This window comes from Gossypium arboreum, chromosome 8 (assembly GCF_025698485.1).
Source record: "Gossypium arboreum isolate Shixiya-1 chromosome 8, ASM2569848v2, whole genome shotgun sequence".
Classification (NCBI taxonomy): Eukaryota; Viridiplantae; Streptophyta; class Magnoliopsida; order Malvales; family Malvaceae; genus Gossypium; species Gossypium arboreum.
Window position 1 is genome coordinate 73884335 of NC_069077.1, and position 26379 is coordinate 73910713.

The window sequence follows — 26379 nt, forward strand, 5'->3', positions numbered from 1 at the left end:
AAATAGATCAAAACATATTACATCATCCAAAACTAGAAAAGTAGATACCAAACCATCAAAACATGAAGAGTGAAACAAGATAAATTCAGACCCTATAACCAAATCTTAGAAATGAGAATGCAGAAGAAATGTAAATAGACCTGACACCTGTGTCTTCATATACAATGCAATGAGAAGTAAATGGACCTCCATACCTGGGCCTCTAAATATAATGAATGCTTTCCTTTCTTCCTTTCTTGAATTTTTCATAAAAGGTAATCATTTTGAGAATCATATTTTAGGTTGAAAAAAAATCAAATCCTTATCCATACGCAACAGACCATGAAAATCAAATTCCATGGGATATCACCTTAACAAATTTCAAACTAATTTTATGAGTCGTAAATTTAATTCTCAGATGATAATTCACTTAACAAACTTGGTACTACGGATTTAAAAAATCCACCCTTGAAACATAAATTTTTTGCATCGAGAGTCAACTTGTTAATTCTTATGAAGCCGAGTTTCCTTTTCCTGACTTTGGACTGTTCTGACTGTGACCCTGTACCATGCTCTTTTGCAAAATTGCGTTTTAAAGTAGGTATTCTTCAATATAGTTCCTTTCTCTTTCTCTCTCTCTATTTTTAGTTTCTTTTTTATTTTTTTCTTGATTTAAGCAAAATCTTCTTTCTATAGATTATTACATTCTCTAAGTAGATTAATTCACTAATTTAAATCGACCATGATCAATCAGAGATGGACTTGTTCCAAGGTTATAGTGTCGGCTTAAGTTTGGGTGCCAAAGAAAGGGCTAAAATAGGCTCAAATAGATGACTCCAGGGCTCATACCGAAGGATCAATTTCTTCTGAAAATCTTCATTATCCTCCAAGGAATCTCATATATATATTTTTAGAAATCTCGCTAGACTACTCATTTCTGAGTTTTCACCCTAGAGTTCATCTCCCTCTTTTATGCTCTTGAAGATGTCACAATTTCCCAATGATTAACTTCTTGATTTGAACAAACATATTCAATCAAAATGGTCTTTTAAGGGTTGTAATGTGGTCTAAGGGTTAAGGGTCAATCAGAGAAAGGTTTTCTAGGCTAATATATATTACGTGAAAGAGTATAAAAACCATGAGGAGTTATTTTGAATATTTGATTACTCCTTCCATTCCCAATCACTTTTCTTTGTTCTTACTCCTTTCTATTTCCTTTCTTTTTTTATTTCTTATTCACTTTCCCTATTTCCTTTTTATTTCCTTTCCTTCGTTCTTACTCCATATTTCTTGTGAATTCATGATGTTCGATGGATGACTTTAATTGGGGTTCAGAAAGAAAATACATTAGGTTCAAAATGTGATAGCAAAGGATATAATTTCCTCCAAGTGATGGGGAGAACAAAAGGATGCCATTTATCATTTCAAAATATGGTTAATCTAATCACAAATGTCATTCCTGGGAATGCGCCCCCGTCTTTTCAATTTGAATTGCACATAATCTCAGGTTTGCCTTACAATGTTGTAAAATCATAGATCCATACCTAAAACCTCACAATTTGTCTTCCAATGTGGAGGGTGATCCCTCGATAAGGGTCAATTTTGAACAAACAAGATGGCCCAAAGTGGTTAACAGAGGATGGAATTTTCTTCAAGTGAAGTATATTTTAAAAATGCCATTCGTCACTTTGAACATGGCTAACTTATTAAGTAATTAACCTTAAGGAGAATGCAAGATTCCAAAGCAAAACGTAACCTCCAATGTGATGCACAAAGAAAAGAAAAACAGAAAAAGCTAACATTACTTTAATGTGAATAACTCTTTAAGAACAATCAAGCTTAGTTTTTAAGCAAAGTATCTTTTCACTGCATCAGAATTTACAGCGTTCAACATCTTGTCTCTGCCCATTTCAGTGAGAATCAATGGTCCACCAGAGAAAGCTTTTGTGACAGCCCTAATTTGACCCTAGTCGAAAAAATGGTTTTGGGACCACAAAACTGAGTCATAAAAATAATTAACTGTTATATTCTATGCTTATTATATGTGTAAATGCATGTCTAAAAGTTTCATGCTTTGATTTTCTCATTTGTATGTGAAATTTATTAAATAGGACTTATGTGAGACATTTTTGAAATGTGATAGGTTAATTTTAAAATGGTCTATTAATGCATGTTATCAAAAAGGTAGACTTGCATGTCAAATTAGCCATTTTTGTTAGTGGCCGGAATGGTTAGTGGGAGGAGAAACCAAAGTTGGTTCATCTTTGCTCCTCCATTGCCGTAGCTAGAAGAAAGGAAGAAGAAAAATTCTTGTTTGAATTTCGGCTTAGGTGATTGCTTGAATGAGGTATGTACAATGCAACTCTTAGAAATTTATGCATAATTGGGATGATTAGTTTGAATTCTACCTATTTCATGGTTTGAATTTAGGATATTTGGAGGTTTGAATTTCGGTCAAGGAGTTTGAAACTCTTAGTAGATACTTTAATGTCATTAGAATGGATAGTAATGTTGGGTATGATGAATTGTTAGTTGTTTTTAACTTGAAAGTTGAGGTTAGTATGTGTTTATAGGGAGGTGCCGAATGTGGTCTTTGAATGTGCCTTAAGGAATAATATTTGTGGCTTGAGTTAATAACATTCGGCCAAGGACTTTATGTGTTAGCAAATTCAGTATAAATGTATAGGTGTTAATTACCTTGTATTCGATGTTTTGAAGAATAGGTAGTGGTTAATTAAGGTGATGTAGGGTAAATTTTTAGTTTAGTTAAGTTTGAGCATTCGGCATTACTTATAACATTAGATATGAGAGTGCGAAAGGTTAGAATTTCTTTTAAGTGAGTTATGTCCATAATATGAACAAGATAGAATCGGCTTTAAACATGATTGAATGGTTCGGTCATTGTTTGGCATAGGTGAAACCTATATGAATTTGCTACATTTGGTCATAAAACGGAATTGAATATAAAGGCTAAGTTTGAGTAGTTAGGGCCGAATGGGTTATATATGTTATTAAAGCATGCAATGAATATATATACATGTGTATATGCCTTATGTATGTACCTTGTGTTATAGAGACATTCGAATATATATATATAATTAAATTCATGTATAAGAAAGCATGGTGAGTTATGTGAATCTTTGTTTGTGTATACTAATTAGATATGGATTAAATAAGCATGAAATCGAGTCATGGCATATTTTATAAAATATAATATGTATTGGAGTTTTATATGATTGTCAAATATGACTACTAGGAAGTAAAATTGAGTAAGTAATTAAACAAATTCATTTGTTTAACTTAAGCTCAAGAGCAAAGAGGATCTAAATCAGATAGGGGAAAAGAGAAAGCAATCGAGTAGCCTATCCGCAACTGTTCATATATATATCCGAGGTAAGTTTTGAGTAGTCTCCTTTAGTATATAATCGATGATGTTTTTGTATGAGTATATTAGGTGAATTGTGATCTTTTGGTTTTTAATTGAATTAAGTTGTGAAATAAATAATTCATGTATATGACTTATAGTCTAATGGTCACTTTGGGTTTAAGCTTGAATGGTGAAATGAATATGTGATATTTATGTATGACTCTTGAGCCGAAATGTAAATGATGGTGTGCATATTGAGTTTATATTCGAATGTAGTAAATGACTACTAAAGTGATAAGTTGAATGAGATGTGTTAAAATATGACTAAATATGCATGATATCTGGAATTATATCCGGACTTATGGTCCATGAGCTATATCTTTGGAATTATATCCGGGTTTAAATACCCATGAGCTATATCTTTGGAATTATATCCGGACTTAAGGTCCACAGAGCTATATCTTTGGTAATATATCCGGGTTTAAAGTCCCAAAGGCTTTGTGCTAGTGGCTGAACTCGGGTTTTAAAACCTAGTAGGCTCAACGCCGGTGATTCGAGTAAGATTATGAATTCGAATGTTCGTGGTAAACTACTATTGATTATGTATGATACATTATGATGGCCAGGTATGTATTATGTACTCGTATGTGAATTGATTTTAAAGTGAATTATTAGTATCAAAGAACAATATATATGTGTGGATGATTATTGTATCTACGAATAAGAGAATGACCTATTCGGTCAATGTCTATCATTGTATGGAATTATGTAACTTAATTTAATTGTAAGAGTCATATAGTAGAGTGAAGTATGTGCTGAAGATTTCGGGACGTGCATGTGTGTATATATATATATTCGGCCAATTGGCATTATAATTAGTGAACTTGAGTATATTCAGCCAAGTGAATTATAATTAGAATATGAGTTTTGTGATACTTAATGTTCGATGTAAATGATAAGTTTTAATTGTTTGTAATGCTCAAAACTTACTAAGCCTCGAAAGCTTACTCGGTTCCTTATTTCTCTGTTTTATAGATTGTTGATTTTGGCCACCGACTCGGGGATCTTCAGTAGTTCATCATACTATCGACCTTTTTGGTACAGTTATATTTTGGTCTAGATATGGCATGTATAGGTTAGACTGTTGATAACTATGTTTTGTAACTGTAAATATTTTGGCCATATGAAAATGGCATTTATAACTTAAAAATCAATATGTATTCAGTTCGATCTCTGTTTTTGTTGATTGATAATGTGAATGAGAAATTTAATGTTTAGCTCGGTAATACCTCTTAGCCTAAATTCGGCGATCGGATTCGAGTTAGGGGTGTTACATTTAATTGGTATCAGAGCTCCGGTTTAGTCGATTCTAGGACTAACGTAGTGTGTATGAGTCAAGCTATACATGCCATATAGTGTTAAACGATAGTGTGATGATTTCTGACAGTTAAAAATGTGTTTTCGTATAGTAATGGATCCCGATCCCAATCGAGCGGTAGCTGATGATGTTGAGAGTGTAGCGCCTGCTCCCGCGCATGGGACAGCACCGATGGACTCTCAACCTATCGCAAGTAATCAGAATAATGATGCTAGACAGGCTTTTTATAGTGTGATGAATGATTGGTTCAACCAATACATTCGAACTAATGTGGCTGTTCCACAACCCCCACTCCCGAATAATACACCCCCTACACCTACGATACCTCCGATAATTGATCAGATGAGGTTGAATAAGCCCCGGTTGTGAGAATCCAAAGCAGACTCTTGAATTTAAGGCTACAGATAGTGATGATGCTGAGCAAGCTGAATTTTGGTTGGACAATACTATCCGAGTGTTCAATGAACTGTCTTGCACACCCAATGAATGCCTAAAATGTGCTATATCTTTGCTACGTGATTCTGCTTATTATTGGTGGAATACATTGGTTTCTGTTGTACCCAGAGAGCGAGTGACGTGGGAGTTCTTCCAAACTAAATTTTGGAAAAAGTATATCAGTCAGAGGTTCAACGATCAGAAACAGAAAGAATTTCTTGAACTTAAACAGGGTTCCATGTCAATTACTGATTATGAACGGAAGTTCGTCAGACTTAGTAGATATGCTCGGGAATGTGTATCATCTAAAGCTATAATGTGTAAACGTTTCGAAGATGGATTGAACGAGGATATAAAACTGTATGTTGGCATTCTTGAAATTAGAGAGTTTGTAGTACTTGTCGAGCGAGCTTGCAAAGTTGAAGATCTCAGTAAAGAAAAAAGAAAAGCTAAAGATGGAGCTAGAGAGTTCCCGTAAAAGATCTTCGGGAAAGCCCTTTCTGCAGTCACCGAAGAAATTTCGAGATGATTCGGGCCAATCTAAGAACACTTAGGCTTTTCCAGACGAGACTGTGATCGACCCCCTGTGAGTACGCTAGCCACTTCAGTTGCCAGTGTTGGAAACGATCGTCGGGACAGGACCGAGTGCAAGTATTATGGGAAATAGCATTCGGGGAGTTGTAGATTTCATGACCGCTCCTGTTATACGTGTGGATCAGCTGACCACTTTATCAAAGACTGCCCGAGATTGTCAGAACAAAATGTGAATCAGAGTAGGAAACCGAGTACTGCTACAGCCCGAGGTAGACCACCCAGGAATACGGGGAATGCTAGTGGCGGTCAGAGAGGGTCTAGAGATGCTAAGACTAGATCCGAGGCTCGTGCTCCTGCTAGAGCTTATGCTATATGCGCACACGAGGATGCTTCTTCGCCTGATGTTATTACCGGTACATTCACTCTCTTTGATACTAATGTGATTGCATTGATTGACCCTGGTTCTACTCATTCATATGTATGTGAGACTTTAGCTTCCAGTAAGACTCTACCTGTTGAGTCTACTGAGTTCGTGATTCGAGTGTCAAATCCCTTGGGTCGATATGTGCTAGTTGACAAAGTGTGCAGGAAATGTCCCCTAATAATCTGAGGTTCCTGTTTTTCGGCCGACTTGATGCTTTTACCGTTTGATGAATTTAATGTTATTCTCAGTATGGATTGGTTGACTGTTCATGATGCAGTTGTGAACTGCAAAAGAAAGACTATTGATTTGAGATGTTCAAATGATGAGATAATACGAGTTGAGTCTGCTGGCGTGAACGGGTTACCCGCAATAATATCCTCGATGTTGGCTCAAAAATATGTAAAAAGGGGGTGTGAAGCATATATTGCATACGTACTTGATAGTAAAGAGTCAGAAAAGAAACTTGAATCAGTGCCAGTGGTTTGTGAGTATTCGGATGTTTTTCCTGAGGAGTTACCGGGATTACCACCTGTTCGAGAGGTAGAGTTTGGCATTGAACTTGTATCTGGGACTACACCAATTTCGATAGCTCCGTATCGTATGGCACCAACCGAATTGAAGGAATTGAAAGCTCAGTTGCAAGAGTTGACGGATAGAGGTTTCATTCGATCGAGTTTCTCCTCTTGGGGTGCACCAGTATTGTTTGTGAAAAAGAAAGACGAAACTATGATAATGTGCATCGACTATCGTCAACTAAATAAAGTGACAATAAAGAACAAATATCCGTTACCGCGTATTGATGATTTGTTTGATCAGCTGAAAGGACCCTCAGTGTTTTCAAAGATAGATTTGAGATCAGGTTATTATCAGTTGCGAGTTCGAGACTCAGATGTGCTTAAAACTGCTTTCAGAACAAGATACGGTCACTACGAGTTCTTAGTGATGTCGTTTGGGCTCACCAATGCCCCTGCGGTATTTATGGACTTGATAAATCGGATCTTCAGACAGTATTTGGATCGGTTTTTAGTTGTGTTTATAGATGACATTTTGATCTATTCGCGAGATGAAACCGAACACGCCGAGCACCTGAGATTAGTATTGCAGATTTTACGTGACAAGTAGTTATATGCTAAGTTTAGTAAATGTGAGTTCTGGTTGAGAGAAGTTAGTTTTTTGGGGCATGTGGTATCCGCATCGGGTATTCGTGTTGATCCGAGTAAAATCTCAGCCATACTTGATTGGAAGCCTCTTAGAAATGTTACTGAAGTTCAGAGCTTTTTGGGACTTGCTGGTTACTACAGACAGTTTGTAAAAGGTTTCTCGATGATAGCCACACCAATGACGAAGCTACTTTAGAAAGATGTTAAGTTCGAATGGTCAGAAAAGTGCCAGAAAAGTTTCGACCAATTGAAAACTTATTTGACTGAAGCTCTAGTGTTAGTGCAGCCTGAATCCAGTAAAGAGTTTGTCATCTACAGTGATGTGTCTTTACATAGGATGGGTTTTGTACTGATGCAAGAAGGTCGAGTTGTAGCTTACGCGTCGAGGCAATTGAAGCCACATGAGAAAAACTATCCGACCCATGATCTCGAATTAGCTGCCATCGTATTTGCTTTGAAAATATGGCGACACTACTTGTTTGGAGAGAGGTGTCATGTATTTTCGGATCACAAAAGCCTCAAATATTTGATGACTCAAAGAGATTTGAATCTGCGACAAAGACGTTGGCTTGAATTGTTGAAAGATTACGAGCTTGTCATTGATTATCACCTAGGAAAGGCTAACGTGGTTGCCGATGCTTTAAGTCGCAAGTCACTGTTTGCTTTGTGAGCAATGAATGTACACCTGTCTGTATCATCCGATAATGTGTTGGTAGCAGAATTAAAAGCCAAACCGTTATTGATTCATCAAATATGTAAATCCCAGAAAGTCGACGATGATTTGGTTGCTGAACGAGCTGAATGTGTTTCGAATGTAGATTCAGAGTTTCAAATTGACGACAATGGTTGTTTGAGGTTCAGAAGTCGATTGTGTGTTCCAAGAAATTTGGAACTTCTTTTGATGATTTTAAGCGAGGCTCATAGTAGCTGAGTGTCAGTTACCCGGGTAGTACGAAAATGTACAACGATCTAAAACGTCAGTATTGGTGGCATGGTATGAAACGAGACATTTCTGACTTTGTCTCGAAATGTTTGATATGTCAACAAGTGAAAGTAGAACATCAAGTGCCTTCGGGTTTACTTCAGCCGATCATGATACCTGAGTGGAAGTGGGATCGAGTTGCGATGGATTTTGTGTCTGAGTTGCCTTTGTCATCGAGCAAGAAAGATGCGATATGGGTTGTGGTAGATAGATTGACTAAATCAGCTCATTTCATTCCTGTACATATGGATTTCTCACTTGATAAGCTAGCTGAGTTGTATGTTTCTCAGATTGTCAGATTACACGGGGTACCCATTTCAATTGCGTCAGATAGAGACCCAAGATTCACATTGCGATTTTGGAAGAAATTGCAAGAGGCATTGGGTACTAAGTTACATTTTAGCACCGCTTTCCATCCCCAGACCGATGGTCAATCCAAGCGGATAATTCAGATACTCGAGGATATGTTGAGATGCTGCATCCTTGAGTTTAGTGGTTCATGGGAACGATATTTACCTTTGATTGAATTCGCTTACAACAATAGTTTTCAATCAAGCATTAAGATGGCACCTTACAAGGCTTTGTACGGTCGTAAATGTTGTACACCGTTGTTTTGGATTGAGCTTAGCGAAAGTAAAATCTTCGGGGTTGATTTGATTAAAGATGCTGAACAGAAAGTAAAAGTGATCCGTGAAAGTCTGAAAGCAGCTTCAGATCGTTAGAAGTCGTATGCGGATTTAAAACGAAAAGACATTGAGTATCAAGTCGAAGACAAAGTGTTTCTTAAAGTTTCACCTTGGAAAAAGGTGCTCAGATTTGGTCGTAAGGGCAAGTTGTGTCTGAGGTTCATCGAGCCGTATGTAATATCCGAACGACTTGGGCCGGTCGCATACAGATTGATTTTACCCCCTGAACTTGGAAAGATTCACAATGTTTTTCATGTTTCGATGCTTCGACATTATAGATTCGATCCATCGTATGTAATTAATCCATCAGAGGTTGAGATTCGATCTGATTTGAGTTACGAAGAAGAACTGGTTCGTATTTTGGCTCATGAAGTAAAAGAACTATGAAATAAGAAAATCTCATTAGTGAAGGTACTGTGGCATAAACATGGGGTTGAAGAAGCTACTTGGGAGCTTGAGGACTTTATGAAAGAACGATATCCTAACTTATTCACTGGTAAGATTTTCGGGGATGAAAATTTCTTATGTGGGGGAGAGTTGTGACAGCCCTAATTTGACCCTAGTCGAAAAGTGGTTTTGGGACCACAAAACCGAGTCATAAAAATAATTAACTGTTATATTCTATGCTTGTTATATGTGTAAATGCATGTCTAAAAGTTTCATTCTTTGATTTTGACATTTGTATGTGAAATTTATTAAATAGGACTTATGTGAGACAGTTTTGAAATGTGATAGGTTAATTTTAAAATGGTCTATTAATGCATGCTATCAAAAAGGTGGACTTGCATGTCAAATTAGCCATTTTTGTTAGTGGCCGGCCATGATATTGTTTAATATATATTATATATATTTTTTATTAACATTTTATATTTACTAAATGAATTAATGAATAAAAGATAATAGAACTAGTTAGTGGGAGGAGAAACCAAAGTTAGTTCATCTTTGCTCCTCCATTACCGTAGCTAGAAGAAAGGAAGAAGAAAAATTCTTGTTTGAATTTCGGCTTAGGTGATTGCTTGAATGAGGTATGTACAATGCAACTCTTAGAAATTTATGCATAATTGGGATGATTAGTTTGAATTCTACCTATTTCATGGTTTGAATTTAGGATATTTGGAGGTTTGAATTTCGGCCAAGGAGTTTGAAACTCTTAGTAGATACTTTAATGTCATTAGAATGGATAGTAATGTTGGGTATGATGAATTGTTAGTTGTTTTTAACTTGAAAGTTGAGGTTAGTATGTGTTTTTAGGGAGGTGCCGAATGTGGTCTTTGAATGTGCCTTAAGGAATAATATTTGTGGCTTGAGTTAATAACATTCGGCCAAGGACTTTATGTGCTAGCAAATTCAGTATAAATGTATAGGTGTTAATTACCTTGTATTCGATGTTTTGAAGAATAGGTAGTGGTTAATTAAGGTGATGTAGGGTAAATTTTTAGTTTAGTTAAGTTTGAGCATTCGGCATTACTTATATAACATTAGATATGAGAGTGCGAAAGGTTAGAATTTCTTTTAAGTAAGTTATGCCCTTAATATGAACAAGATAGAATCGGCTTTAAACATGATTGAATGGTTCGGTCATTGTTTGGCACAGGTGAAACCTGTATGAATTTGCTATATTTGGTCATAAAACGGAATTGAATATAAAGGCTAAGTTTGAGTAGTTAGGGCCGAATGGGTTATATATGTTATTAAAGCATGCAATGAATATATATACATGTGTATATGTGGTTGTGCATAAATATAAGTAAACGATTAAATTGTGACAGTCACATAGGTATATATATGCCTTATGTATATACCTTGTGTTATAGAGACATTCAGATATATATATAATTAAATGTATAAGAAAGCATGGTAAGTTATGTGAACCTTTGTTTGTGTATACTAATTAGATATGGATTAAATAAGCATGAAATCGAGTCATGGCATATTTTATAAAATATAATATGTATTGGAGTTTTATATGATTGTCAAATATGACTACTAGGAAGTAAAATTGAGTAAGTAATTAAACAAATTCATTTGTTTAAATTAAGCTCAAGAGCAAAGAGGATCTAAATCAGATAGGGGAAAGGAGAAAGCAATCGAGTAGCCTATTCGCAACTGTTCATATGTATATCCGAGGTAAGTTTTGAGTAGTCTCCTTTAGTATATAATCGATGATGTTTTTGTATGAGTATATTAGGTGAATTATGATCTTTTGGTTTTTAATTGAATTAAGTTGTGAAATAAATAATTTCTGTATATGACTTATAGTCTAATGGTCACTTTGGGTTTAAGCTTGAATGGTGAAATGAATATGTGATATTTATGTATGACTCTTGAGCCGAAATGTAAATGATGGTGTGCATATTTAGTTTATATTCGAATGTAGTAAATGACTACTAAAGTGATAAGTTGAATGATATGTGTTAAAATATGACTAAATATGCATGATATCTGGAATTATATCCGGACTTAAGGGTCGCAGGCTATGTGCTGGAATTATATCCAGGTTTAAATACCCGCAGGCTATATGCTGGAATTATATCCGGACTTAAGGTCCGCAGGCTATATGCTGGAAATATATCCGGGTTTAAAGTCTCGAAGGCTTTATGCTAGTGACTGAACTCTGGTTTTAAAACCTAGTAGGCTCAACGTCGGTGATTCGAGTAAGATTATGATTTCGAATGTTCGTGGTAAACTACTATTGATTATGTATGATACATTATGATGGCCAGGTACGTATTATGTACTTGTATGTGAATTGATTTTAAAGTGAATTATTAGTATCAAAGAACAATATATATGTGCGGATGGTTATTGTGTCTACGAATAAGAGAATGACCTATTCGGTCAATGTCTATCATTATATGGAATTTTGTAACTTAAATTAATTGTAAGAGTCATATAGTAGAGTGAAGTATGTGCTGAAGATTTCAGGACGTGCATGTGTATATATATATATTCGGCCAATTGGCATTATAATTAGTGAACTTGAGTATATTCAGCCATGTGAATTATAATTAGAATATGAGTTTTGTGATACTTAATGTTCGATGTAAATGATAAGTTTTAATTTTTTGTAATGCTTAAAACTTACTAAGCCTCGAAAGCTTACTCGGTTCCTTATTTCTCTATTTTATAGATTGTTGATTTTGGCCACCGACTCGGGGATCGTCAGTAGTTCATCATACTATCGACCTTTTTGGTACAGTTATATTTTGGTCTAGATGTGGCATGTATAGGTTAGACTGTTTATAACTATGTTTTGTAACTGTAAATATTTTGGCCATATGAAAATGGCATTTATAACTTAAAAATCAATATGTATTCTGTTCGATCTCTATTTTTGTTGATTGATAATGTGAATGAGAAATTTAATGTTTAGCTCGGTAATTCCTCTTAGCCTAAATTCGACGATCGAATTCGGGTTAGGGGTGTTACAGCTTTCTTCACCATATATGGCCCATCCCATTTTGGCATCCATTTTCCCCAATGATCATAAACATATGGCATAATCTTCTTTAGTACTAGATCCCTTTCTTTGGACTCCCTTGCTTGCACCTTCTAGTTGTAGGCCTTCATTATTCTTTGCTGATACAACTGGCCATGACATAAAGATGCTAATCTCTTTTTCTTAATTAAATTCAACTGCTCATATCTCTCTTGCACTCATAGAGATGGGATTTGCACCTTGATGTGTAAAACGACCTCCATGCCATACACTAATGAAATGGAGTAGCCCAAGTTGAAGTCCTCACTAATGTACGGTATACATGGAGAGCAAAAGGGAGTTTCTTATGCTAATACCTATATGTTTCTGTTTTCTTAGAAATGATCTTCTTAATATTATTGTTTGTGTCCTTGACTACCCCATTCTTTTTTGGACAATATGGTGTAAAATTGTGATGCTTGATCTTAAATTGTGTGTAAACCTCTTCTATCAAGGCATTGTTCAAGTTCCTAGCATTATCTGAGATGATTCTTGTTGGTAAATTGTACCGAAAAATGACCTCTTGTTTTAGAAATTTGCAAATCACTGATTGAGTTACATTGGCATATGAAGTGGCTTCGACCCACTTGGTGAAATAATCAATCACTACAAAGATGAAATGATGCCTATTTGATGCTTTCGGTGTGATGGGACCAATGACATCTATGCCCCACATTGAGAACTACTAAGGAGTTGCCAAGACATGAAGATTGGTAGGTAAATATTGTCTACAAAGTTCTGACATTTATGATATTTCCGAGCATAATTTAAACAGTCTCATTCCAACATCAACCAGAAATATCCAGCCCTCATGATTTGCCTTGCCATCATATGTTTGTTACTATGTGCTCCACATACTCCATCATGGATTTCTTTCATTATCTAATTCACCTCTTCTATGTCAACATATCTCAACAGGGTTTGGTCACGTCCACTTTTGTACAAAAACTCACCGTCCAAGAAGAAACTCATAGTCAGCCTCCTAATTATTCGTTTACCATTTTTTGATGTGCAATCTGGGTATTGCTGACATTGCAAATACCGCTTAATGTCAACATACCATAGTTTCCCATCCATTCTTGATTCTATTCCTGTGCAGTGGTCGGCGAGTCCTTGACCCTTAGTTGTATAGGTTACACTTCTATTTTGGATCCTACTTTAAACATGGCGGCTAGAGTAGCTAATGCATCTACTAATTGGTTTTCTTCTCTTAGAAAATGACAAAATTGGACATCATCAAACTCTTTGATCAGTTTATGCACATAAGTTTGATAGTGAATTAGTTTGGAATCCCTCGTTTCCCATTCTTCTCTTAATTGGTAAACAACTAATGCTGAGTCACCAAAAACTTTTTAAACCCTGATCTTTTTCTCAATGGTGATCTGAAGTACCAAAATGCATACCTCATATTCAATTACATTGTTCGTATAAGTGAACATTAGTGTAGCTGTAGCGGGAAAGTACTGGCCACTTGGGGAGATTAAGACTGCCCCAATCTCATGCCCAATCATGTTGGATGCTCCATTGAAATACACCCTCCAAATTCCTTCTTCGTGCTTCGAAATTGACATGATCTCTTTGCCTCAAAAATCAAAACTCATGGGCTCGTATTCCTCTTTCACATGATTCACTAGATATTTAGTGACTATGCTTCCTTTTATAGCCTTTTGGAACACGTAGATGATGTCATACTCAGACAATACCACTTGCCAATGAGCAAATCTTCCCAACATCGATGGCTTCTCGAAAATGTACTTCAAAGGGTCCAATTTTGTGGTAAGGAAGGTGGTGTGATATAACATGTATTGCCTTAGACTACACGCGGTCCATGTTAGAGCACAACACATCTTTTCCATATGGGAATATTTGGTTTCAGATTTCATGAACTTCTTACTTAGATAATAGATTGTGTGCTCTATTTTATTTGAACCATCTCGTTGCCCCAGAACACAACCTATAGAATTATCCAGCACTACCAAATACAAAATCAAAGGTCTTCCAAGCATTGAGGGAATTAAATTAGTGGCTTAGCAAAATACTCTTTTACTTTCTTGAATGCTTTTTGACAATATTCAGTCCATTCACCATCGTTATCCTTAAGTAAGAGCTTGAAGATAGGATCACATTTATCCATCAACTGTGAGATGAAACAAGACATGTAATTAAACCATCCCAAAATAACTCTTACCTATTTTTGAGTTTTAGGGGGTGTCAAATCTTAAATTGCTTGAACCTTTTTTGGATCTATTTCAATTCCTCGTTCACTCACTATGAAACCTAAAAGTTTCCCTGACTTTACCCCGAAAGTACATTTTGTTGGATTCAATCTCAATTTATATTTCCTCAATCTTTCAAATAGTTTGTGGAGGTTTTCCACATGACCTTCCTCCCTAGCGGACTTTTCTACCATATCGTCAACATAAACTTAAATCTCTTTATGCATCATGTCATGAAATAGTGTCACCATTGTTGTAACACCCCAAACCCGGCCTAGACATTATCTGGCATGTCACATCGAAGTATTTTTCAAAAATTGATCTTTTAGGTAAAAATCCGTTACTGAATTTAAACCCTATTATTATTATTTAACAAAAATTCTCGTCAAAATGTCTACCTTACTAACCATCAGTGTTATATTAAATTGATTTAAAAACGTAGAAGCTTTTTAAGTCGATGAAGTTTAAAACACATGTTTTAGAAAATAGTAATTGTTTTAAAAACTCGTCTTTACCTAAACTAGCAGTTTTAAAAAAAATATATAATCCAAAGGCCAACTAAAAATTAAAACCCACAAATGGCCTTATTACAAAATTAAAAACTCAAAAGTGAAATTTAAATTAAATAAAGTCAAATGCAAGACACGACAGTCGTGTGGCCACCTCCAAGTCCCTTGTAGCACCAAATTGTCTAAGGCTGGGGATTGCCTGTACAGTTAAAAATAAAGGGTGAGTTTATGAAAACTCAGTGTGTAGCCCCCTATCAGTCAAATAGTAAACAGTGCTCTGGGCCTGAGCTCTATTCAATATTAGTACAGTCTAGGCCTTAGCCTTATACAGTAACAGTGTGAGCCTAAGCCTAATACAATATCATTACAGTGTAATGTAATTATGCATCCCACCCAAATCCAGCCAGCACACCACTCGTACCAACCAACACACCATGTGGAGATATATATCAACCAACCCAGCCAACGCACCAAAATCGCAACAAAATTGCCAGTAATAATAATGTAGCATAGATGCCAGAAACAGTAAATGTGGCAAAGCCACCAGTAACAGTCAATGTGACATGGTCTCTAGTACAGTACTTCCTCCATATCAAAATCCCAACCCCATGTAGTAAGTCATATCATAAATATTATGTGTATGCAAAGTCATACTCAGTACAATCATATATGTAAATCATAAGCACATCAGTCATACAGAACATAAGGGCATAATCATCATTTTACCATACAAGGGTATTACGGTCATTTTACCCTATAGGGGCATTACGGTCATTTTACTCTACAGGGGCATTACGGTCATTTTACCCTACAGGGGTATTACGATCATTTTACCTATTTTGGGGTTTCAGCTCAGATAACGACCTCTCCGAAAGTTTACAATCGCTTTGAGCGACACAGATAACCTAAATGATCATAAAGGTGTAAATAGGCCCAAGGCCCATTACTCGGCCCAAGTGGGCCCACACGTTTGTGTGGCCTATTTAGCCCAAATTCAGTTACGACTATGTGACCTACATAGCCCAGTCCAATATTTATCACTAACTACGGATTTAAACTGTGTGGGGCCCACGAGCCCATTGGGCCCATACGACCCATTTTGGCCCAACGTGGCCCATAACGGCCCAAGTCCACGGAAATGCTTGTGGTGGCCTTTATAGTCTATGGCTCATGATTTTTGGGCTTAGTTTATCCCACGAACGATTGCACGCTCGTGAGGCCTCAAATGCCGAAGCTTCAGTGCTTCGGCTTTTCGGCTTTTGCCGATCTACAGTAAGGAAGGGTGTGGTTACACACCTTTTTGCGCACTACATTCCAATAAGGCACACTATCAATTTTCCAATCAATAGAATTCACAAAACTTAATCCCCAATCGTGATACAACCACACCTCCCGAGTTGTCGGCTGCCAATGAAGATCCTTCGAATTGCCCGTAGGACCGATCACCCGAGCTCGAGCAAAGAGATTCAAAGATGCAACAACAGCCTTAGTTGATAGAGTTTGGGGTGAAACCGTTGCTGGACTTCTTGAAAGCTCTTGGACTAGCAAGCCAAGCAAACCATGCATACTCCTTCAAGCTCAAATCACTCAACTTCAACTTAACTTAGCTCAACGAGCTCGTTTGACTCATTTCATTATTGCGTTTATTATGCTAGAATAAATCATTTAAGTTCTTTATTAGTTTTATTAGTTATTTGTTTTAATAATTAATTTGTCATAATCTGGACATGTTTTAATTATGTTCTAAATTAAGTACTTAATTAATTAGGACCAATTAAATATGTCTTAACTATTACAAAGATTAATTATGTCCACCTAATTTATGGTGCAAGATTTATTTGTTTATGTTGCGAATTTAATGTGTCTAAAAGGGATTTAATTTGCTGAATTAAATGTTGTAGGTACATTACCCCTTGGACGGAATAGGTGTATGGATGATTTAAAATTGGTGTGCTGATCTTTGGTGTCCCTAAGTGACCATTCACCAAACCTTACAACTCTTCAAGAAGACCGATTGGTGCCCAAGACAAATTAAGGTTTATTCACACCCACCGATTATTCCTTTCACACCAAGGGCTGTTCGGTTTGTTTGTTCACACATGTGTGGCTGTTCAAATCGGTTTGTTCATATTCTAAGACTATTGAAGTGCTCTAGACAGCTCCTTAATCACATGAACATTCTATTTGAATCAAGCGGCAGACATTAATTCCAAATTCAAGCATTTGGTCGAACCTATTGATGGCATTTCAGCTCCCAAACAATTCATTCAATTTTTCTATTGAATCAAGGCATCTAGAAGCTGCCCCTTACCATTCTCCATGCACAAGAAACTTCAAGGAAGCTTCATCAAAAATTCTGGAATTTTCAGCAACCATTTAGCTACCTCAAGAGCCTATTCGGCTATCCCTTGCATTCACTATAAATTGTGGCTTGTGTTACTTTGAAAAGAACTTTTTAGACTTTTGTTAATGTTATGCTGCCGAATTTGTTAGGCAAAACTTTTCTCAAATTTCGTTCAAAGATTCGATTGGCTTCCTAGCATTCTAGTGTGTCAACCGTTGTTCTTTGTCGAAACCGAACTTATCACTACTAGTAGTGTGGCGTTCAAACATACCGAGGTTCCTATCTTGTTAGATAGTGGGTCGAGGTTTTCCTTTACCAATTCTAATTCGAACTAAAAGAGCTTATAAACAACGGGTCGATACCAAATCGGTATTGGTTCTTGTTTGCACTTTTTGTTCAACCCCATTTCTCCATTTACCAATTGTACCTAAACCGACCATTCCATTCGTACCATTTCATAATACCATTTCGTTCTTACCCTTCATACCATTACGTCCATTTCTTCAATTCCCCTTTACCTAATTGAACCAATTCATTCATCCACACCTATTCGGACCTTAAACCCAAACTTTCAAATTCTTCTTACCTTTTCTAATTCAAACCCAAAACCAATATCCTTCTTTCCTTCATCCCACCTTTTTTTTTAATTAAACCTAACATAACTTCTTGTTGACGATCGGGCACACTAATACGACTCGACTCTTTCGAGGCGGATCGTATCAAATCGCCACCCACTACTCACCTTGAATGAACAACAATGGCTTATTGCTTTTTAAATCACTGACTCAACTGATCGAACGTTTCTTGCCAATTAACTTCATAAACCAAAGCTCCTATTAGATAGAATCAATTATAGAGTGGCATAAATCCACAAATATCATTTACAGGAGCACAAGGATAATCGACCTTTGCCCCAAAAGAAAGAAGGTAATGCATTTACCTTTATTGGGAAAAATGAGAGGATAAGGTTTTGATCGCTTCCAAAACACTTACGCTCCTTTACTCCACTAAAATCCCTAGAACTCATCGCATATTACAACATGAAAAAGAATGAGAAGTGTAGTTAGAAAGCATAAGAAGAAAACATTCGGCTTCCAAAAAGATTTAAAAGAATAGATTTAAACATATATTGGAACGATCGAGAAACAAGAGAGAGAACATACGAGTACCTATCGATTCATCAGAACTCTTACAAGACCAAAACCACAATACCAATAGTAGGCACAAAAGCAATCAGCCCACACCAAAAAGTAGGGAAAAACTGAAAGAATATGAAGAAAAGAAAGAGGGACAATCAGCTAGGAGAAAAACCAAAAGAAAAGAGATAATAGGGAAGAAAGAAACTATATTCGGCCAAGATGAAGAAAGAAAGTGAGTGAGACAAGAGGAGAAGAATAAATTCGGCAGATGGAATTATAGAGAAGAGAAAAGAAAATCTTTAGAGAAGATAACCAAAATCGAAAATTGGCCCTTAGAAGTTTCGGTAAAATGAACAAGGTACAAACCGAAGAAGAAAGTTAAAGGAGAAAGAAAAAGAACCCGAATTGTCAATACACAACTCGGCTATCAAAGGAGTATAAAACCAAAAGAGAGAAAAGGAGCAGGTACCAAAACCCAATGAACTAGACCAATTTGGTACCCAAAGAATCCCAAATTCATCCAACTCCACCCTTTGTAAAACTCCATTATTTTTTCCACCAAAATCTCCTTCATATCCATAACAACCATCATCCAAACCCTTGATTCTCTCCCTTTGACCAAGCCCACAACCACCTCAGCAGAATTTCAATCCAACACTACCTCTCTCACTTCATGGCAATAAAATAAATACACCTTGTATGCCATGGGATTCAAACCCAAGTTCTCCCAGTTACCAAGTCACACCACTTGCCACCAAGCCACAAGGCTTTTTGTGACAAAAACCCCTCACATTTTAATATAAGGCCTAAATGCTAACATCCAGATTCACTTAAGAGGAAAAACTAAAACTTTTGCAAAAGCAAGAACTTGAACCCAGACTTCTCTAACACTCCTAAATATGCCCAAACACTTAGCCATTATAGCAAACAATCCATTTGTGAAATTTTCTTGCACAACTAAATTCCAATTGTTCCGATACTCGAAGCTCATTTCTTCTAGGCCCAAATTCGGGGCGTTACAATTTACCCTTCCTTAAAGAAATTTCATCCTCGAAATTTCTAGCTAGTAGGGTAGTCGCGTAACAACTACACAACTACGCTCTTGCTCTGCACTCTGATCCCAGTAACGCTAACACACTTTACCTTAAACTTGGAACCTCTTACACACACCCAAAACACCTACCCACTGGAGCAGATAGACATCACACGCATACAATCTCTATGTCCAAATCATCACATTCAAACAAAAATACTTGACTTAAAAGTGATTTGGCAATCCCAAGCCCAATGTTTTTTAAACTCGCATCTGAGACATGCTCTTGACTTCCTCCAGCATTCGCCCGGATGACGCCTTCTGCAGTGCTTGCAAGTCAAAAAGTTCAGATGCGTTTTAACATGCTTCAAAAAATGAGGCTCTAACCCTAGAGAACTATGATCTCTCTTCTTCTTACAGTCCACGCACTTAGCCCGAAGTTTTTACCAATCTTCTTAACTTCCTCTAGTACTTCCCTTACTAACCGAGTCAGTGCCTCCGTACCAAGCTCCGGGTTATCACTACTCGTAGTTAACGGACTTACCTTGACCTCCGTCTTAGTTACTGGTGCAACCGTTGCCTCCCTAGCCTCATTGTTAGACATGTTGCCCGATGCCAAAGACCCAGCCCCAACACTTCCACAGCCTCTACCGCGGCCTGGTGCACCCCTTCTGCGAGTACCTCTTATGCTCATAAAGATAACGAATTATTTGCTTTAAGAGTCTTATGAATCAGTTCATAATTCTAGTAATTATTAACAGATATTTTATTATCAAGTTGTATTTAAAGCTTTGTTTTCGTAGAGCAGAATCTCACTACAGTTTTTAGTCTTCTACAGTCTCAGTTAACTCAGACTCTAGGGTTTCCAGTATAGTACCACTACCTATAGTACAACATTTTAGTCTATAATAATAAACAGTGTCAGAGAACTTACAGATTTGGCACTGGAGACTCGATGTGCCACGCTTCCAATCACAACGTTTCAAAACATCTCAAATTCTTTGAAATCCTTTTAAAAATTAAATTTTCAAAAAACCCATTCCAGAGCCAAGTTTTGTAACCTAGCTCTGATACCACTAAATGTAACACCCCAAACCCGACCTAGATGTTATGGTCGAATCTGGCATGTCACATCGAAGTGTTTTTAAAAAATTGATCTTTTAGGTAAAAATTCGTTACTAAATTTAAACCCTTTTATTATTAATTAAAAAAGGTTCTCGTCAAAATGTTTACCTTACTAACCATCAGTGTTACATTAAATTAATTTAAAAACGCGAAAGCTTTTTAAGTCGATGAAGTTTAAAACTCATGTTTTAGAAAACAATAATTGTTTTAAAAACTCGTCTTTACCTAGACTAGCAGTTTTAAAAAATATATATAATCCAAAGCCTAATTAAAAATTAAAACCAACAAACGACCTTATTACAAAATTAAAAACCCAAAAGTGAAATTTAAATTAAATAAAGTCAAATGCAAGACACAGCAGTCGTGTGGCCACCTCTAAGTTCCTTGCAGCACCAAACCGTCTAAGGCCGGGGATTACCTGCATAGTTAAAAAGAAAGGGTGAGTTTACAAAAAACTCAGTGTGTAGCCCCTATCAATAAACAGTAAACAAAGCATGCGATAATGATCTAGGCGAGCCCTATTTAGTATCGATGCGATGCGGGCCTTAGCCCTATCACGATAACGATGTGAGCTTAAGCCTAATCTGATGTCGATGCGATGTAATGCAATTATGCATCCCACCCAAATCCAGCCAGCACACCACCCGTACCAACCAACACACCATGTGGGGATATATCAACCCACCCAGCTAGCACACCAATATCGTAGCAAAACTGCCAGTAATAATAATATAGCATAGATGCCAGAAACAGTAAATGTGGCAAAGCCACCAGTAACAGTAAATGTGACATGGTCACCAGTACAGTACTTCCTCCGTATCAAAATCCCAACCCCATGCAGTATGTCATGTCATAAATATTACGTGTATGCAAAGTCATACTCAGTACAATCATATATGTAAATCATAAGCACATCTGTCATACAGAACATAAGGGCATAATCGTCATTTTACCATACAAGGGTATTACGGTCATTTTACCCTATAGGGACATTACGGTCATTTTTACCCTACAGGGATATTACGGTCATTTTACCTATTTTGGGGTTTTAGCACAGATAACGACCTCTCTTAAGGTCTACAATCGCTTCGAGTGACACAGATAACCTAAATGATCACACCGGTGTAAATGGGCCCAAGGCCCATTACTCGGCCCAAGTAGGCCCACATGCTCGTGTGGCACATTTAGCCCAGATTTAGTTACGGCTATGTGACCTACATAGCCCAGTCCAATATTTATCACTTACCGCGAATTTAATCTGTGTGGGGCCCACACGGCCCAACGTGGCCCATAATAGCCCAAGTCCACGAAAACACTCGTGGTGGCCTTTACTGTCTATCGCCCATGATTTGTGGGCTCGATTTACCCCACGAACGATCGCCCGCTCATGAGGCCTCAAATGCCGAAGCTCCGGCACTTCGGCTTTTCGACTTTTTCTGATCTACAATAAAGAAGGGTGTGGTTACAAACTTTTTTGCGCAATCATATGAACCGCTCTCGAGCCCAAAGCCTACATCCAATAAGGCACACTGTCAGATTTCCAATCGATAGAATTCATAAAACTTAATCCCTAATCGCCAACCACTACTCACCTTGAATGAACGACAATGGCTTATTGCTTTTTAAATCACTGATTCAACTGATCGAACGTGTAATATCCCGAATTAGGGCCTAATCAGAATAGTGATTTCGTGACCAAAAATTTGAGATAGAAATAATTATTTTATGATTATTTTGAGGTCTATGATATGATTGCATGATTGTGTGAAAATTTCGTGAAGAAATTCTATGCATAAAGTGCTTAATTTGAAGTTAGGGACTAAATTGAATAAGTTGCAAAACTTGCATTCTAGAAGTTTCTAGTATGAAATTGCTTTGAAATATTAATTAGGAGGTATTAAATAGCAATTTGACCAATTTCAAAGTTTATGGACAAATATTTACATGAATGGAATTTTTGGAAAGTTTAGTAGTAAGGGCATTTTGGTCATTTAGGGGTAAAATGAATTAAAATACAAAATTAAAAGCCAATTTTGCTCATCTTCTTCACCATGGACGTGTATACCAAGGGAGACTCCATGGCTAGGGTTTCCAAGCTTCCAAGCTCGATTGTAAGTCCGTTCAATCCTCGTTTTTAATGATTTTTACGTTTTTGAAGTCCCGGTACTTGATTTAGCTTATGCTAACAATAATTCAACCTAGGGTTCATATTTGGAAAAATACCCATAGGTGAAATTTGTGTATTTTGGTGTTTTATGATAGAATATGAGGTTTTAAATTATGTTAGACAACTTGTGCTACTCGGTTTTAAGTGAAAACGAGCAAAAGGGCTTAATCGGTAAAAATACCTAATAGTCATAAGTACATGTTAGAGTGAGAATTTGATGTTGCCATAGAAGGAAAAATGATCAGCATGTCATAAAACATAAGAAAATAGGATGAAGTTTAATTTCCGAACCTTGGGGCAAAAGTACAAATATGCAAAAGTTTAGGGGTCAAAATGAACATTTTTAAAAATATGATTTTTGGACCCGTATGAATATTGTGACTAATTATTAGGCTAAATGTGATATTATAGATGAAGGAAATCGAGATTCGGGCTTAAATCGGGAAAATACAAGGTTATGGACTAAAATGGTAAATTGTTGTTTCTGGATCGAGGTAAGTTCGTATGATAATAATAATGCAATGTTATGTTTGAATTATATTTCTTACTATTATTGCATATATTTTATGATTTAATATATTGGAAAAGTTGATGGAATGGTGTTTATGATGTGGAAATATGACATGAAAGAATGTTACATGAAATGCAAGAAAATGATGATACATGACAAGTGATATATGAAATATGTGATATATGTTATGTAAATTCTTAAAAGCGATTTGATATTTGAGTTGTGTCTTATTATACTATGAATGGACAATTGGTACTATGGATAGTGAGATCGACATTTCGAGTAAATTTGTACATAAATAATCTATCGATTCTTTTTATGTTATTATATTTTGATATCATATGAAATGTGGCGCCTATCAAATGGTTATTTGATGTAAATTATGAATTTAAATTGATTACGGACAATTTAGTAAAATGTTGAAAAGTGAGAATTTCCGATTGAACCTTGAATAAAAGCGATCTGAACAATCTATTGTGAGGTCGCATGTAGTACTAAGTGCGAGCTACTATGCGTGCAAACTGTGATCACGTGTGTAGTACTAAGTGTAGGCTACTACGTGTACCGCATCGTTGGTGCATGTGTAGTACTAAGTGCGAGGCTACTATCGTGCAGCTGTGATCACGTGTGTAGTACTAAGTGCAGGCTACTACACATGTATTAGATGGTGAGGTCACGTGTGTAGTACTAAGTGCAGGCTACTACGTGTACCAGACTATTAGTCGCATGTGTAGTACTAAATGCAGGCTACTATGCATACCAGATAACCCGGCTACAAGTGTGGAAATGGGAAAATGTGCGAGCAATTGTGTATACATTATTATTCGATGAGTTCAACGGAAATCGATTAAATGAAAATACATGTGAAAGTGATTATGTGATGGACAAGTGCAAGTATATGTTTATTTGAATTTATGAGCAATATGCTCAATATTTGAGCGAACCTCGGAAAAATGGAATGGATTAAGTGAAATTGTGTAAAAGTGAACTTTAGTAGTAAAACAAGATTAGGCAATGAAAGAAGTGCCTAACTTTGAAAATTCACCAAAAATTGTGTAAGTTGAATTAAATTTAAAAAAAAAATTTTGTAAATAAATCTTAATGAGTCTATTTTCACATGAAAGAAACAAGGGAAGGAAAAGAATTCTATATTATGTGATATTTGACTTTTTGTGAAACAGGGTCTGTGTAATATCCCGAATTAGGGCCTAATCAGAATAGTGGTTTCGTGACCACAAATCCGAGATAGAAATAATTATTTTATAATTATTTTGAGGTTTATGATATGAATGCATAATTGTGTGAAGATTTCGTGAAGAAATTTTGGGCATAACGAGTTTAATTTAAAGTTAGGGACTAAATTGAATAAGTTGCAAAATTTGCATTCTAGAAGTTTTAGTATGAAATTACTTTGAAATATTAATTAGGAGGTCTTAAATAGCAATTTTACCAATTTTAAGTTCATGGACAAAATTAGGACATGGAAGGAATTTTTGGAAAGTTTAGTAGTAAGGGTATTTTGGTCATTTAGTTATTAAAATGAATTAAAAACAAAATTAAAAGCCAATTTTTGTCCATCTTCTTCATTAGGCCGAAATTTCAAGGGTTCTCCATAGCTAGGGTTTGTTTCAAGCTTCCAAGCTCCATAGTAAGTGATTCCAAGCCCCGTTTTTAATGATTTTTACGTTTTTGAGATCCCGGTAACTCGATAAAGCTTATGTTAGCAATAATTTAACCTAGGGTTTATATTTGGAAAAATACCCATAGGTGAAATTTGTGTATTTTGATGTTTTATGATAGAATATGAAGTTTTAAATTATGTTAGACAACTTGTACTACTCGATTTTAAGCAAAAAGCGAGTAAAAGGGCTTAATCGGTAAAAATACCTAATAGTCACAAGTACATGTTAGAGTGAGAATTTGATGTTGCCATAGAAGAGAAAAGTGATCAGCATGCTGTAAAACATAAGAATAAGGAATAAAGTTTAATCCAGAGCCTAGGGGCAAAAATGTAAATATGCAAAAGTTTAGGGGTAAAATTGTAATTTTGCCAAAATTTGAGTTAAGGATTAATTTGATAATGTGAGTATTAAATAAGCTAAATGTGTTATTTTAGATCAAGAAAGGCGTGGAATCGACCTCAATCGAGGAAAAGAAAAGATTGTGGACTAGATTGCAAAATCCATGTATTTTGGTACCGAGGTAAGTTCATGTGTAAATAATGTAGAATAATGGTTATTTTAAGTTATTGATGTTAATTATATGATATGCTGAATTTTATTATGAAATGTATGCGTTGTGGTTAATTTCAAATAATATGTAAATTATGTGAACTACTTGTTAAATATAATTGTTACCAGTATTGATTTGGCATTCTACGGAAGGCGGCAAGGATAAGTGTTCGAGGAAAAAGCCCGTTTGAACCTTAGGAATAGATTAGGATACAAGTGACATGTCACTAGGATGGTTGAGCATCCGAACTCGTTGAGTTGAGTCCGAGTTCACTTATGGATGCGAATGTCGAACTCGTTGAGTTGAGTCAGAGTTCGTGAGATGTAACTAGGCATCCGAACTCGTTGAGTTGAGTCCGAGTTCACTTATGGATCTGACGCTTTGAGCTCGTTGAGTTGAGTCCGAGTTCGCTTATGGGCGGGTTACATGATTGCTTGATTGCATATATGGCACTTATGTGCAAGTTATCCATGTATCTGAATTATATTCGATGTGTTCAGCGGGTAAAGCTCTACTCAAATGGAGGAATATTTGAGATGTAAAGAGACGTATTGGCAAGTGATGTGAAATGGATATTTTGAACAGGTATGTATTTAACCCTCGGGTTGAGTATTGATACAACCACGATAAGGTAATAAGATGATGAAAATGATTAGAAATGTGACATGTGTTTTAGTGAT